The sequence below is a fragment of the Mus pahari genome, chromosome 10, assembly GCF_900095145.1.
Source record: "Mus pahari chromosome 10, PAHARI_EIJ_v1.1, whole genome shotgun sequence".
In the NCBI taxonomy this organism is placed as follows: domain Eukaryota; kingdom Metazoa; phylum Chordata; class Mammalia; order Rodentia; family Muridae; genus Mus; species Mus pahari.
In genome coordinates, this window is record NC_034599.1 from 69539700 (window position 1) to 69555051 (window position 15352).

Here is a 15352-nt window from a genome sequence, read left to right on the forward strand (position 1 = left end):
CCCAGCAATCTTCAGATCTGTAACCAGGGCACTGCCCTTTCTTCTACCAGCTGAGAAGCAATGCTACCAGTGCCTCCTTCAGTTTATTCCACTTCCTGACAAACCTAATCTTTGACCAGGTTGTCTTCCCCAGGTACCCCTGGAGCACCTAAAGGGTATATTTGTAACCAGGGGTCAATTTGACTGCCACTTGTCCAAATCTGGATCACTTCTCTGGGTTTCTGTGCGGGTGCTTGGCTGAACCACTTAATGCCACCCACCTGAGAATTTAGTACATAAATTCCCTTTAAACTCCCAACATACCGTCTTATGTGGATGTTTGCTAACAACATGGAAATGCCGAAGAGAAATGACAACACAGTAGGAGACAGCTGCCCATTTTCCCAGAAAGCAGTGTGGTCAACTTTAATATATGGCTCCCAGCATATGAATGAAGCAATCAGTTTTTTACTTGAACCAATGATCTTTCAGACCAAACACAGTGGTATATGCCCGTAATCCCAGCACTGAAAAGACAGATGCAAAGGATCTCTGTTAGTTATGGCAAGCCATGGCTAGATAGCAAGATGCTGTCTCAAACAAGAACAGAAAGCAGTGACATTTCATCTCACGTGCATACACATTTTAGTTGTGCCAACTGTCTATGGCCATATCACCCTGAACATGCTGATCGGCTCTAAATTACACCTGCAGAATTTAGTTAGAAATTCTTTTTATTGTTGCTGCTGTTGTTGTTAAATTTCTTATACAATACATTTTGATTATGTTTTTCCATGACGTTCTTCTTGCCTGCCTCAGGATAAGTGGAGTAAGCAAATACATCACAAATATGCCTAACAGAGCCCATAGGGGGCCTGCCATAGTCAGGATTGCAATTGCTATTGCTGTGATGAAACACCAAGACCAGAAGCAACTTAAGACAGAAGGGGTTTTATTTGGCTTATGTTTCCACATCGATAGTACATCACTGGAGGAAGTTAGGACAGGAACTCAGACAGGACAGGAACCTGGAGGCAGGAGTTTATGCAGAGGCCATGGAGGGGAGCTACTTACTGTCTTACTCCCTCTGGTTTGTTCAGTCTGCTTTCTTATGGAACTCAGGACCCTCATCCCAGAAACGACACCACCCACAGTGGGCTGGGCCCTCCTCCATCAATCATTATTTAAGAAAATGCCTTACAGGCTTGCCTACAGCTCAGTCCTATAGAGGCAATTTCTCAATTGAGGTTCCCTCCTCTCAGATGACTTCAGTTTGTGTCAAGTTGACATAAAACTATCCAGCACAGCCTCTTCAATCCCTGTATAATTCTGGTATTGACCCACTTATTGAAAGCCACAAAATCAATGAACAGACATTCAGATTTTATTTTGTTTTATTTTATGTTCAATTATGTTTTTAAAGCCTGTGTGTGTGCACGCGCATGTGCTTACATGCGTGCGTGTGTGTGTGTGTGTGCATGTGTGTGTGTGTGTGTGTGTGTGTGTGTGTCAGTGTACATCTTACAGGAGTTAGTTCTTTCCCTCCATGTGGGTCCCAGAGACGAAACTCAAGTCTTCACGGCTAGTGGCAAGCATTCTTCTTACTAAGCCATCGCATCAGCCTTAGGAATGAGATCTTAAAACATATCCCATAAAGGCAGCCATGTGGCTTTGTTAACTCTACATAACCCGTGCCAAGAGTAAAGATCAAACAACACTGCCTGTGTGTTGGATTTATCGATAAAAGTTTTACTAGAACACACCCAGGCCCTTCATTAAGGGTCTCCGGCTGCTCTGATTGAACAGAGCTGAACAGGGATGCAACAGAAGATGGTTGGTTGTGGGTTTGGTCTAATGCTACTTATGCTAATTAGGTCCCCAAAATTACATGGGAATCCGCACATTTACATATAAGACGCTGAGGGACCCAGACCCCAATTAGTTATCATTGGGAGATAAAGTTGCTAGTGGCCAATGGTTGGGCAGGGAGACCCAGGCAGGACTTTAGGACCCCCAGACAAGGGACTAAGGAAGGGCAGGAGGGAGAACTGCCAGGACTGGAAAGGAGTAAAGACCAGGCCTGAGAAGTGCAGGACAGAGAGACAGCCAACGTGTAAGAGCGAGGGAAGAGCCCCCCACCCCCTGGCATTGGGTCTAGGGCAACAAAGATGGGATAAAGATTTTAGTAAATAATAACTCAGGAATATTGGAGGGGAGTGTGTTAGCCACGTGGAGGTTTGGAAGTGGCCCAGCCATTGAGCTGTTTAAGGCATATTAAATATAAGGCAGTTTGTGTGTGTGTGTGTGTGTGTTTCATTCAGGAACCCAGAACACTGGAGCAGGTAGCAAGGAATGCACACCCTGGGTTGATCTGAGTAGATGTTAATTGGCAACTGCAACAATGGGTGGCTTAGAAAATCTAAAATAGTCATTATCTGGCAAATGGTTATTGTCTTAGAGGATAAATAAAAAATCAGTCAACTTTTCTTGTAGACCACTGCCTAGCACGTAGGAAGGCAAGAGCTGTTTTTGCTGACTTGGCTACAATATAGAGCCCTGTTTTCTGAAGGACGATTTAGAGAACAGAACTAGCCTTGCATCATTGAATGTGGCAGTCATCGAATGTGGCATCCTCAAGCGCCCTCCATACCGGCCCTTCTAGTGACTCTTTCAGGCGCTAAGTGGCATAAGAGATGTTCTTATTCTTAAGGGAGCATCTTCTGAGGCAGCTTACCTTCCCTCCACACCACAAACAACAGCTCTAAAGACTTCGCTCCTCTCTTGTGTGCCTCCACTTTCCACAACTTGAATGCAGTGTTTGCTGAGCTTGCAGGGCAAGTGTTCTCGGAGAAAAAGTCCTGCGGGGGTGTGTGTGGTGTGTGGCTTCTGTCCCTGGATGAGAGGAGGGCAGGGGTGTGGAGGGGCTGAAGGGCCATGGGCATGAGGCCTCCTGGGAGACCCAGTCTATAAGGGGACTTCGTCCTCAATGGCTTTGAGACGCTCTCACAGGAGCAGTTGTGAAGGGCTCCTGAACTATGCTCCGTTCTGTGCTCAAACACGGCAGACAAATGGTTCTAATCTTGATATAGGACACGGGTTCCTTCAGAAAAGGTTCTGCCAGTATCCTGGGGAGGTAGGTATTTTGTAAAGGTTTGCAGGTAGTTTAGCCCAGCTAAGCCTCTGTAGGCAGCTGCACTGCTGGATATAAAATCACCACTAGGAAACTGACAGGAAAGTGATTGTGTATTCCTTCTTGTAGAGCAAACTTGAAGTCACTTCCCTCTGTGATGAGGGCACCGATATCAGAGGAGTTGGAGCCGGAGCTTTGGGGGGTTTTTGGTTTTTGTTTGTTTGTTTGTTTGTTTGTTTTCAATTTTGGGGTTTGTTTGTTTGGGATTTTTTGGTTTTGTCATTATAAAGGCTCATAACTGTTCTCTCTCTCTCTCTCCCTCTCCCTCCCTCCCTCCTCTCCCCCNCCTCTCTCTCTCTCTCTCTCTCTCTCTCTCTCTCTCTCTCTCTCTCTCTCTCTCTCTCCTTTCACCTTGAAAGAGGGCTCTGATCAGGGTGAGCTGAACCCCTTTCAATTATTTCAGAAGCAATTTGGGAAGGAAGAGGTTCCTCTGACAGTTTTGCCCTGGCCTGGAATATTCCTTTTTTATTATTTAATTTTATTTGTAATTCATTTTTATACTCCATATTATATTCCCCGCCCCTCCCCTCTCACCCTCCAACTGCTCCACATCCCACACCTCCTCCCCATCACACTCCGTCTCCACATGGATGCCCCCACCCTCCACCCCATCTGACCTCTAAACTCCCTGGGACCTCCAGTCTCTTGAAGGTTTAGGCGCATCATCTCTGAATGAACACAGACTCTCTACTGTATGTGTGTTGGGGGCCTCATATCAGCTGGTGTATGCTGTCTGTTTGGTGGTCCAGTGTTTGAAAGATCTCAGGGGGTCAGATTAATTAAGACTGCTGGTCCTCATATAGGATCGACCTTCTCCTCAAATTCTTTCAGCCTTCCCTAATTCAACACCAGGGGTCCTAAAGGGAATAATGGCTATGCTATGATGGCTTTGGTATCTGAGCCTGAAGATTTGAAAGGGAGAGAGGGAAGGAAGGAGGGATGGAGGGGGGAGTAAGAGGGAAAGAGAGGGGGAAGAGGGAAGGGGAGACAGAGATTGAGAGAGAGAGAGAGGAAGGGAGTAAGGAGGGGAGGGGAGACAGAAAGGGAGAGGGAGAGAGGAAGGGAATAAGGAGGGGAGGGGAGACAGAAAGGGAGAGGGAGAGAGGAAGGGAATAAGAAGGGGAGGGGAGGGGGCGACAGAGAGGGAGAGGGGGAGAGGAAGGCAGTGAGAGGGAGATAGAGGGAGAGGGAGGGAGAGAAGGAGAGAGGAAAGGAGAGGGAGAGGGAGAAAAGAGGGAGACAGAGGAGGAGGGGAGGGGGAGACAGAGAGGGAGAGAAAGAGGAAGGGAGGGAGAGGGAGAGAGAGGGAGAGGGAGAAAGAGGGAGAGAAAGAGGGAGAGGGAGACTGCATGGGAAGAGGGCAGCCTTCCATGGAGGCCACACTAGGGTCTGAGTGTGAGAGCTCTATAATATAGCCATACCTTCTTCCCCGAGAGGGAAATGTGTTGTTGGAGGTGTGGCCCTCAGTGCAGTGATGTTGAGAGGTGATGGATGCCCAGAGGTGGGGACATCACCATCAGAAGGAATTCAATGGTTCTCTTGAGACTACTTAGTGCCCATGAACATTTGTAAGAATAAAAACCAAGAATGGCCGCTGGGCCATCTTCTAGTCTCTTGTCTCACCATGTGGCATCTCTCTCTGGCCTACCATACTGCAGCTGCCACGATGCAATACAACCAAGTCAGCCCTCCCAGAGCCCAAAGGATGTAAGCCTGGGGCATCGTTAGCAAAGCCAGTGTCCCAGTGCCAAGGGTCCCCAGGACTCCCAAGCCATCCCAGACCTAAGACCTGCATGGTCGCACTCCTGCTCCTCCTCCTGCTCTTTCAAATGTCAATTTTTCTCCTAGATATTTTGAAGATTAGTTTTCATTTTTAACTATGTGGGGAGGGGGCAGGGGGTATGCAGGTGTCCCGGTGCCCACAGGAGTTCATAAGAGGGAATTAGAGCCCCTGGAGCTGGAAATAGAGACAGCTGTGGGACCACCTGGCACGGGGACTGGAAACTGAACTCAAGTCCTCCGCAAGCGCTACTTGCTCTTAACTGCTGGGCCATCTCTCCAGGCCCATTGCCTGTATATTTTCACACTCAGTCCAGCTTCAAGCTTTCACTCTGTCTTCTTCCTCCCTTGTGTTCTTTGAGTCCACTTTGGTCTCCTTTATACTGTAAACTGCTTAAGGACAGAGAGAGTCTTATTAATATAAAAAGGAACCTATTCTTTACCTCATATCTCTCTTTCCCTCCCTCCCTCCCTGAAAATTATATTGGCACTTAATAGGTTCTCAAAACTTTTACATATTGTTTACATTTATGATCTCTTTATGGTCAGCACAATGAATTACTTCTTATTTAATCCCTCCCTTCCTTGGAGGGCATGGCAATCAAAGTAGCTGGTAAATAAAGAATCTTAGAAGGCTGCTTTCTCAGAACTCAGGTAACCATGCTCCATCACAGATGTGTCCTGGAAGTCAGACAAACGTCTCAGGAGAAGTCCACAGACTCGTAGGAAATTCCTCAGAGTTGCGTTTTGAGATGAAAAGAAAATCTCTGAGATGGTGTTACGCAGCCCTCCTCTGGGAAGGAGAGAAGAGAATGTGCCTTGGTCAAGGACATCGAGGTCTTTCCTTCCAAGAAATCTGGAGCCCCACCCATTTCTAGTCCATCTCAGCCTTCATAATTAGCCTGAGGTCAATCCACTCTCAGAGGTGCCTAGAACACCTTTCTATTCTCTTCCAAGCCCTTGGGAATCCCGGGAGCATGACTGCCTGACCTGGCACCTTGGGCATCCTACCTGCTCCCGTCCCCCACAGTCAAGTTGCACTAACCCTTTGTCTACTACTCCAGAACTTGTGAGTGACCCCAAGAAACAAGGAAGCCCACTATTACCCATGTCTTCAGAACCTCCTACTCCCAGTCTCTGGGCAATAACTCCTGGTTGGCCAACTCCCAAAATAGTGTTCTGCATTGGCAGAGGTCCAGGAGCTAATAGGGAGGACTCTACTTTGTCTTATAAGCTAATTTAGATTTACCTGACCGAGAGTCACAGAAAATGTATTTTGAAGGTGGAGACTGTTAATTACCACAGGATGGCTGTGTTTGGTGGCTGGTGGGGGAGCTTGGGGGAGGAAAAGCGAGTTTCCAGAAATAATCCGTCCCTCCTTACCAAATAGGAATGAAATGTGGGACCGGATGAAGGGGACGGGTGGATGGAGAGAGTCACCCACAGGAACTGGATAGGGTTATAATTAGTTCGTGTGCTTCCAAGTGTCATCTTTCACCCTCCTCCCGCAGAGACAACCACAATGAGCTCAGGATCCTTTGTGTCTCTGAGAGAAGGGCACTGAGTTCCTTGGGGTGTTGGGGGGGAGAGCTGCAAGCAAGATGACTGCTAAGAACAAGGAGTCAAGCCTCCCTTTGGTGCTGAGAGGCGCCCCACGCAATGACCCCCTGAACAGACACTGTTTACCCACAGCAGCTCCCCACCGCTATTACAGATGGCCTGAGAGTGTTCTAATTAGACAGGCTTGTCAGCGTCCCACACTAATCCCCAGCTGAGTGGGCTAAGTGTTTGTCTTAGCCACTTCACGCCCCAGCCTCAGAAACCATAGCCTAGTGTGACTGGTCTCTGCATTTAGGCTCTGATTTACTTTAGCTGCGACCCTGGTCCGTGCTCATCTCAGAGGTATGTTTGAGCAGAGCCATCGTATGTTAAAGGATTCCCATGGCTCTCTTATTGCTGGGATATTTATCATTTTACAAAAGTGTTCTCCCTAAGCCCGCTCTTTGATGAGGGTTAAGTTTGCTTCTTTTGCTATTGTATACACTGTTTTCTCTCATGCTGCTTCTCCACGATGGGTCGTGACCTCATCCATAAGCAGGTTCTTAGCAAGCAAAAATGTATTCCTGATTTTTGTTGGGTTTGTTTGTTTGTTTGTTTTTATTGTTTTGTTTTGTTTTTACATCCTAGATTGTAGTCTTGGGTGTTAATTCATTTAGAATTGTGTCCTATGAATGTATCCTAAGCACACTCTGCTAGTATTCATTAATTCCTAAAACACTTCTAGACTCTGCCTCTATATGACCTTGCCTGTCTTCCTGTGTAGATTAACTGTACACAGTGTAATCGGGTATCTAAAATTCTGAGTCAAGAAAGCATTCTAAAAAAGAGGAATAAGCCCAAAGAGGACCATACACACAAGTAAGAACACATGCAGATGTGTTCATGAGAACACTCTTCCCTTCTCAGAAAGCGTTCTCCCTACAGCCACAATCATTAGGAAGACCCCAGGGAGAAGGGGGTGGTCTTATTTTCTCGAGACCCTAAGTAAGTATGTCAAATGTAGGATTTCTCTTACACCGTATGGAGCTGACCAAAGCTGCAGTCTGACACCCATACTAATGGCTTTGTGAAACAAAGGTCACAAAGGTACCAACAAAACAGAGCCCGGGCTGAGTCATTTTAGAGATTCATATAAAGTTACCAGCAAAATGCTTGAGAATTTTGCCTATCAAAAATAAAAGTATAATCAAACTCAGTCACCACAACTCACATAGCCATAGTTAGACTTCTCAACAAGTTCAAAATTGTTTTTAGCTTTGTATTAGTCAAAGTTTCATGGATATACAAAAACCACAGGGAATCATGGTAAATTCCATGCAGCCGTATCCTGCTATCAACACTCTCAGCTCCTAGTAAGACTTTTTCATCTGTATTCCCCATCCTTCCACACACCCACTCCAAAATCCAAAGATAATAATTCAGGTGATCTCCTCTGTGTGTGTGTGTATGTGTGTGTGTGTGTGTTAGTATGCACATCCATATGCAGATGCACAAGGAGAACAGAGGTCAAGCTCAGTTGTCTTCTTTGATGGTCTCCCACCTTACTATTTGGACAGAGGGTTTCTCACTGAACCTGGAGCTCATCAGTTCAGCTGTGCTGGTTGGCTCATGAGCTGCAGAGATCCCCAACTCTGACCTACTACCCTAATATTGGTTTAAACACACGAACCACCATGTCTGGCCTTTATGTGGGTGCTGGGATCCCATCTTAGATCCTTAAGCTTACATAGGAGTCTCTTTATTGACTGGGCCATGTCCAATTCAGCCCCAATTCAGACTACCTTAAGGTATTTAAATTGGTATCTCTCCACCTTAGGGAGTCCATTCTAGAATAGATTCCACCTCAACTCAGAGCATTGGGCTGCCCTTGTGCAACTTCATAAGCCTATAGTCTGCAAGTAGGATTTATAACTCATGTCCTCCCACAGTTGTCTGCAAAACACACTGTGAACCCTACAAGAAACCCACCCATTCAATGAAAACTGATCCAGTGTCCCGAGTAAGAGCAATTGCCAAATGGTACCAGGGCACTGAAGGGTTCCTTGTCACAGGGTCAGGTAAGGAGCACATCGCCAATTCAGCAACAATACAAAGGGCTCTCCAATCAAACAGTCAGAAACAAGGAAGCATCAGCCCCTCACAGAAACCAACTCAGCCTCTTCAAACAAAGGCATGGGAAGCTGGAGAGATGGCCCAGCAGTTAAGAGAACTTCCTGCTTTTGCAGAGGACCTGTGCCCAGTGGTGACTCACAATCTGCCTGTAACTCCAAGTCCAAGGGAATTCCTCTTCTGGCCTAGGTGGGCACTGCACTCATGTGCATAAACATGCGCACACAACTAAAAAAAATAAATAAATAAAAATTTTAAAATAAATCTTTTTCAAACAATAGAAAAAGCACACGAATCATTATTAAGCCCTGGAAAGCTATGTGTGATACCCACGAGTATGCGTGGGCTGAAAGGTGTTCATAAAGATGCAAAAATAAAAATATAAAAAAATGCAAACCCATAGTGACCAAAGGGCCTAACTGTCCATTTCTCCTGCTCTTACTACAGAAAATAACTACTGTGTGCTATTGCTGCACTGAGATGGTCTGCCTGAACAGCACAGAAAAATCAAGGAGACTCTGCTGGGAACCAACCAAGTTTCATTACTAAGATGAGTCTGTATGTCTTCTAATCTTCCCTACCACGCAATGGTCAATCCAGCATCCATGAGCAAGTGCACCTTTTAGAAGCCAATACAAGAAGCACACAGAAAGAATACGCACCCACATCAGCTCTCCCAGAAAGAAGCGGAACAGCTTGAGACTCTGGAAGCCCTCACCTTTAAAAAAAAAAAAAAATTATGTATTTTATGTACATTGATGTTTTGTCCACATGTATGTGTATGTGTGAGAGTATCAGATCCCCCTGAAACTGGAGTTGCAGACAGTTACAAGCTATCATGTGGGTGCTTGGAACTGAACCCTGGTCCTCTAGAAGAGCAGCCAGTGCTCTTAACCATTGAGCCATCTCTCCAGCCCACTGAAAGTCCTCTTCTTAATCAGCCTTTGTCAGTCAGCACTTAAAGCCTAAGAACAGCAACGCTGGGAAGCAGGTCCTGTCAGCACCATTTACTGCATCTAGAGACAGTGCAGCCTCTATGCAGCATGGAAGCCATCCAAGGCCAGCCTGCTGCTAACAAATGTAGATGGACAGATATGTAAAGATGGTATGTCATGGACCCCAGCTGACACATTTCCTGCTAAAGCACCAGACCCATATCAGAGGCAGTGGTGCGACATTACACTGACGCTGGCAGTGTAATTTGGTGTCAGCTATTAGTGTTGATTCTCTCTCTCCTGCACTATTGCTATTCAGGGTTTCTGCTACTCCAGGAAAATTGGAAGTTGATAGAAGAAATAAGATTGGCAGATGTTGGTAGCTATTTAATTTAATGGGAGACTAATTACTATCCACATTGTGCATATTGGAAAATATCCATTTCAAAAATATTTGAAAGAATATACTAAACCAGACAGATACTAACCCAGGACTAATGAGGATAAAAGCACAGTATCTCCCTGTCTGAGTATCTCTGGGAGAGGCACCTTGCCCTAGACCTCTGATGCTACCCCTCATCTTCTCCTCAGGGAAGATGCAAAACAGGGCGGAGTGGAAATCTGCTTTGTGTTTTAAATGCCACGTTACATGCCTGTGCTTCACCTCCACATTACCTGACCCTTTTCTGTTGACAGTGAAATGGATCAGTTTCTACGGAGTGGTCCAATTCCAAATATCTTATGAAAACTTTAAAAATACATTTTTAAAAATTCATATTCATCTCATGATGGTGATATCCAACCATCACCACTGTGCAATCAGATGTAGTGTTTTGGCTCATCAATGGTCACCAATCTGTGGGCTAGAGAAATGGACCAGTGGATAAACAGCTGGCACACAAGTGTTCGAGGACTGAAGTTCAGATTTCCCACACCCATATAATGGTTGGGTGGGCATGGAAAATCACGTATAATTTCATGGCCCAGAAAACATGTCAGTGGATCCCCAAGCAAGCTCGATAGTATAAGCTAGCTGTACTGCCAACCTCTGAGTTCAAGTGAGAGACCCAACCTCAATGAATAACAAGGTGAACAATTAAAGAGGACTCCCATTATAAACCTCTGGCCTTTACACAGACAGACAGACACATAGACACATAGATAGATACATAGATAATAGATACATAAATGGCAGGTACATAGATGCATAGATACATAGATACATAAATACATACATACATATATAGAAGATAGATAATATATAGATAGATATGTAGATAGATAATAGATACATAAATGATAGATAGATAGATAGATAGATAGATAGATAGATAGATAGATAGATAGAAGATAAATAATACATAGATAAATAGATATATAGATACATAGATACATAGATGATAGATATATAGATTATATAGAAGATAGATAAAACATAGATATGTAACTAGATAATAGATACATAAATGATGATAGATAGATAGATAGATAGATAGATAGATAGATAGATAGATAGGAGAGAGAATACAGGCACACACACACACACTCATACACATGTACCCATATACTCATAAGCAAACATGGATATGCACATTATATACACATACATATGCAAACAAAAGCAGCACTCTGTTGACTGTGCAAGGACTCAGCTTTTCTGTACCTTAATCAGAGGAGGAAGAGCTGCTGCTGGATCCAAGTAGAGGCTTGTCTGCAGCTTCATTCAGACTGTGGCTTGGCTCCCTGTGCTTCTTCCCATGCAAGCTCTCTCAGGGGACTTGAGTAAGTTTGGTTTTCATAATTAAAGAAGTTGTTCTCTGTGGGAACATTTGAAATAACTTTGGACTAGAGTCTAGTTGCTAAGGAAATCTTGATCTAATAGCCTATAACAAAGACTGTAAAGGCAGTCTCTACCCAATGATGTGATGAAACAACTTAAGAGACCGTGAAGGAGACAGGGGAAGAAATAGCCCAGATAACCTTAGGAATGTGTATTTAAATGATTACGGTAACACAGGTCATTTTCAATGCCAAAAGTTTGCCTTCATCCTTCCCAGCTTTCTCATGCCTAACTATTCTCCCATCCTTTTGTTGGTGGTAAGTCACTAACCTGCCAAGCTTATTGTGATTAAAGTTGCTGTAATGGAAGCAGAAGGAGAGTTATCCTCTCTGTGTCGAGGCTCAGACTCCCAAGCACAGGCACAGAGCTGTGAAGTCAAAGGTTGGAGTCCAGGCTCCCAGAACTGCTAGAAAGCATTCAGTCAGGAACACCTGCAGCCTCTAGCTTCCTGATGCAGGCCCCCCACATAGGCAAGAGCTGATGCATGGACACTAACCCCACATCCCCTCAATTTTTGTCTCTCCCACAATGCTCAGTAAAGTGTTCTGTGCTTCCCAGAAGTTCCACGAGCACTTGATAGATTGGAGCAGAATGTTGTTTGCAGCAATTTGACACCAGTCACAGATACTCAAGCCTTCCCATTGCCTTGCTTGTCCCTCTGGGAATTCACCCTGTTCAAAACTGTATCAAAAGGCAACGGATGTGAGACCTTAAAGTTTCAAATGTGTCAATACTTCTAATCTGATGGGGGGGATGGTGCTTTAATCCCATTGCACCTTTCAGTCTAAGATATCATATTAGACTGAAATGGAGATTATAACTTTCCTCAAGAGATATCTCCCGGTCTCATTCCATTAGTCATGACAAGGCACCATCATTAAAGACGTTACTCCCTCGCTGGGGAGAGCAAGCTGGTGATGACTGACTGGCTTCCACAATTGGCTTAGGGAATCAGTCATTTATTAAATCAAGGAAAAAGTGCATCAAGAAAAGGATAAATTGGTACGAAGTAACTCTCTGGGCTCTTTTTTTTTTTTTCCTTTTGCTTGAGTCAAATCTCTATGACCCTTTTCAAAAATAAGTCACAAGTCAGCCCCAAATGCTGAGATGGTTGCTATGGACTGGCAAGATTCATTAAGTGCTAACTGTATACAGTCATCAATGGAGTAGCTGTTCATGAAAAGACTGTCCACACAGACCCTGTCCTAGTTGTTATCTCATTGAGACCTAAAGCAGAGAGAAGTGCTTTTCAAAGTAAAGCAATAGTGAACTAATGGGAAATCAAAGCGTAGATGAAATAATCGAGGCTGGAGAGATGACTCAGCAGTAAAAGTCCTCGCTGCTCTTGCAGAGGACCCTAGTTCAGCTCCCACACCAGGAGACTCACAACTCCCTGAAACTCAGCTCCATGGGATCTGACACTCTCTCCTGGCTTCAGCAAGCACCAAAATGCACATGTGAACACACATACATATAAATAAGTAAGTAAATAAATAAATAAATGTAAAACTTTAAAGCAAAGAAATTCAGCAAAAGCAGGCAGATCACTGTGAGTTTGGGGCCAGCCTACTCTACGTGGGAGTTTTGGGACAACTAGGTCTAAACAGTGAGACACTGTCTCAAAAAAATAAAAACAAAAACAAAAAAACAAAAATGAATAATTACAGCCAGGTGGTAATGGTGCACACCTCTAATCCATGCACTTGGAAGGTAGAGGTGGCAGAACTCTGAGTTCAAGGCCAGCCTAGTCTACAGAGTGAGTTCCAGGACAGCCAGGGCATCACAGAGAAACCCTGTCGACAAGTAAATAATCAAGGGTCTGAGAGAACTGGATAAAGGTCACAATTAAGTTAGTAAAGCCACTATCAACTCCTTCCTTCCCTGTGTCTCTCGTCCTTGGTGCTCGGAATCTTACCACTCATCACCTCTCATTCTCAAACGACCTTGAGTGGGGTACGCGCTTCCTGAGGAGACTGAACCTGGTGCAGGTAAGGCGGCGAGCTTCCCATCCCTGTAAGCAGCAGAGATGAGCAGAGCATCCCAGCCTCTTGCCTTCGCCTTTAAGGCGCTGCTGTTTCTGCCTTGCACATCAGCACCTGACACTGTGCTCCCTGCCGGTCTCTGCGGTCTCTGCGGTCTCTGCGGTCTCTGCGGTCTCTGCGGTCTCTGCGTGTCTCTGCGGAGCTTTGCCCGCACACACTGTCCTCAGCAGAGGTTCTAGCAGCAGCAGCAGCAGCAGCCTAGCCTAGAAAAGCGGCAGCATCCCAAGGCCGGGGAGCCAGCTCAGCTGGTAAGGGGTTTGCTAAGCAAACATGAGGACCTCAGATAGAACTCCAGGACCCACGGAAAAGCAGGACATGGCTCTGTGGCCCCAGAGCTGGGGAGGCAGATAGCTGGGGCTAACTGACCACCAACCTAGCCTAACAGGTTCAAGGGAGAAAAAGAACCTGTCTCAGAAAAACAAGGTGGACAGCTCCTGAGAAGTAACAGCCCAGACCACGTGCATGTACATGTATGTGTTCCTACACATACACACACACACACACACACACACACACACACACACGCATGATCAAACACACACTTTTTTTTTTTATGAAAACTGACATTTCCATGCGAAAGCTAACTAGGAACTTGATGAACTGTTCTCTCAAGTCACCACCAACTAGGATTGCTCAGCCAGAGGGGGCAGGAGGGAAGACACATGCAAAAGATAAAAGGGCACTTGTGTTTCTTCCTGGGTTGGTACTATGAGCGGAGTTAAAACCCTGAGACTTGAGGAGGAGGGCGTCTAAGATGTCTGTTCCGTTCTCTCGGTGGCTTCACTACAAAAGCATCAGACATGGTATGGGTCCCTGGCATCTCTCCACACACCAAATCACCCCGAGTCCTTTTATGTGCATCAAGGCACTGAGAAGAGGCAATTCAAGCCGGGCGCTCAGCTAGCAGGATACCCTGACTGGCCTCCCAAGAGAGCCACACAACACGCGTGCTCCGCATGCCCTCTGAAGAGCAGACAAAGATAACCCCAGGGTGAGCGAGAGAACCACTTTGGGGAAAGTATTCCCGCAGCGCTGGACTTAGGCTAGCTAATTGGTTCCAGAAGCAGCGCAGGCGGCACATGCAGGTAGGACTGCGCCTCTTATATCGACTGGTGCAGTCACTTGTTGGGAACCTGTGTTCATTATCTGTGTGTAAAGTGATATTAGTCGAGAGACGCCAGGCCCCATGCGGAATGACTGAGCTCCGCACCTGACTGGAGGGAGGTGTGTTATGTAAATGTACTGCCCAGGGTAATCGAGTTACCGAAGTGGACGCCTTGAATGGATCTGAGCAGGTGCCACCAGAGAATGAGAGATCAGAGGGCGCTGACATGTGAAAGACGGCTAGAATGAGGCCCTCGGCTTCTTGAGACCTGATTTCCACATCTCACTCTAATTACCAAGAACTAAAGGGTTTTTTCACTTCCACTGCACACGGAGCCTTGGTGGCTGGGGCTGAGGTGAGCAGCGATGTACACATAGAGAAGAAGAAAGGGAGAGAAGCCAGCTCCTTCTGCAAATGGACCTTGGCTTGTTCTATGACTGATGAAAACCATCGGTTAATAATCTGTGGGCTTTAAAAGATTCAAAAACATTTTTTTAGCTCAGTGATGCTTCCTGGGATGTGGCTGTGCATAAAGAGCAAAGGGAAGCTGGAATTCCATAATAGAGCTCTTGCCTAGAGTGTGCAAATGCCAAAGAGCCATAGCAGCCCTGCAAGGCAAGACAAACGGAAGAAACAAAATCTCTGATCTCAACTCTACAGGAAGACCAACAGAGCCAACAAACCTGGACCCTTGGCGCTCTCAGAGACTGAACCACCAACCAGAGAGCATACATACATGGGCTGGACCTAGGCATCCCTGCACATATGTAGCGGATGTGCAGCTTGGTCTTCCTAAACAACTGGAGTAGGTCT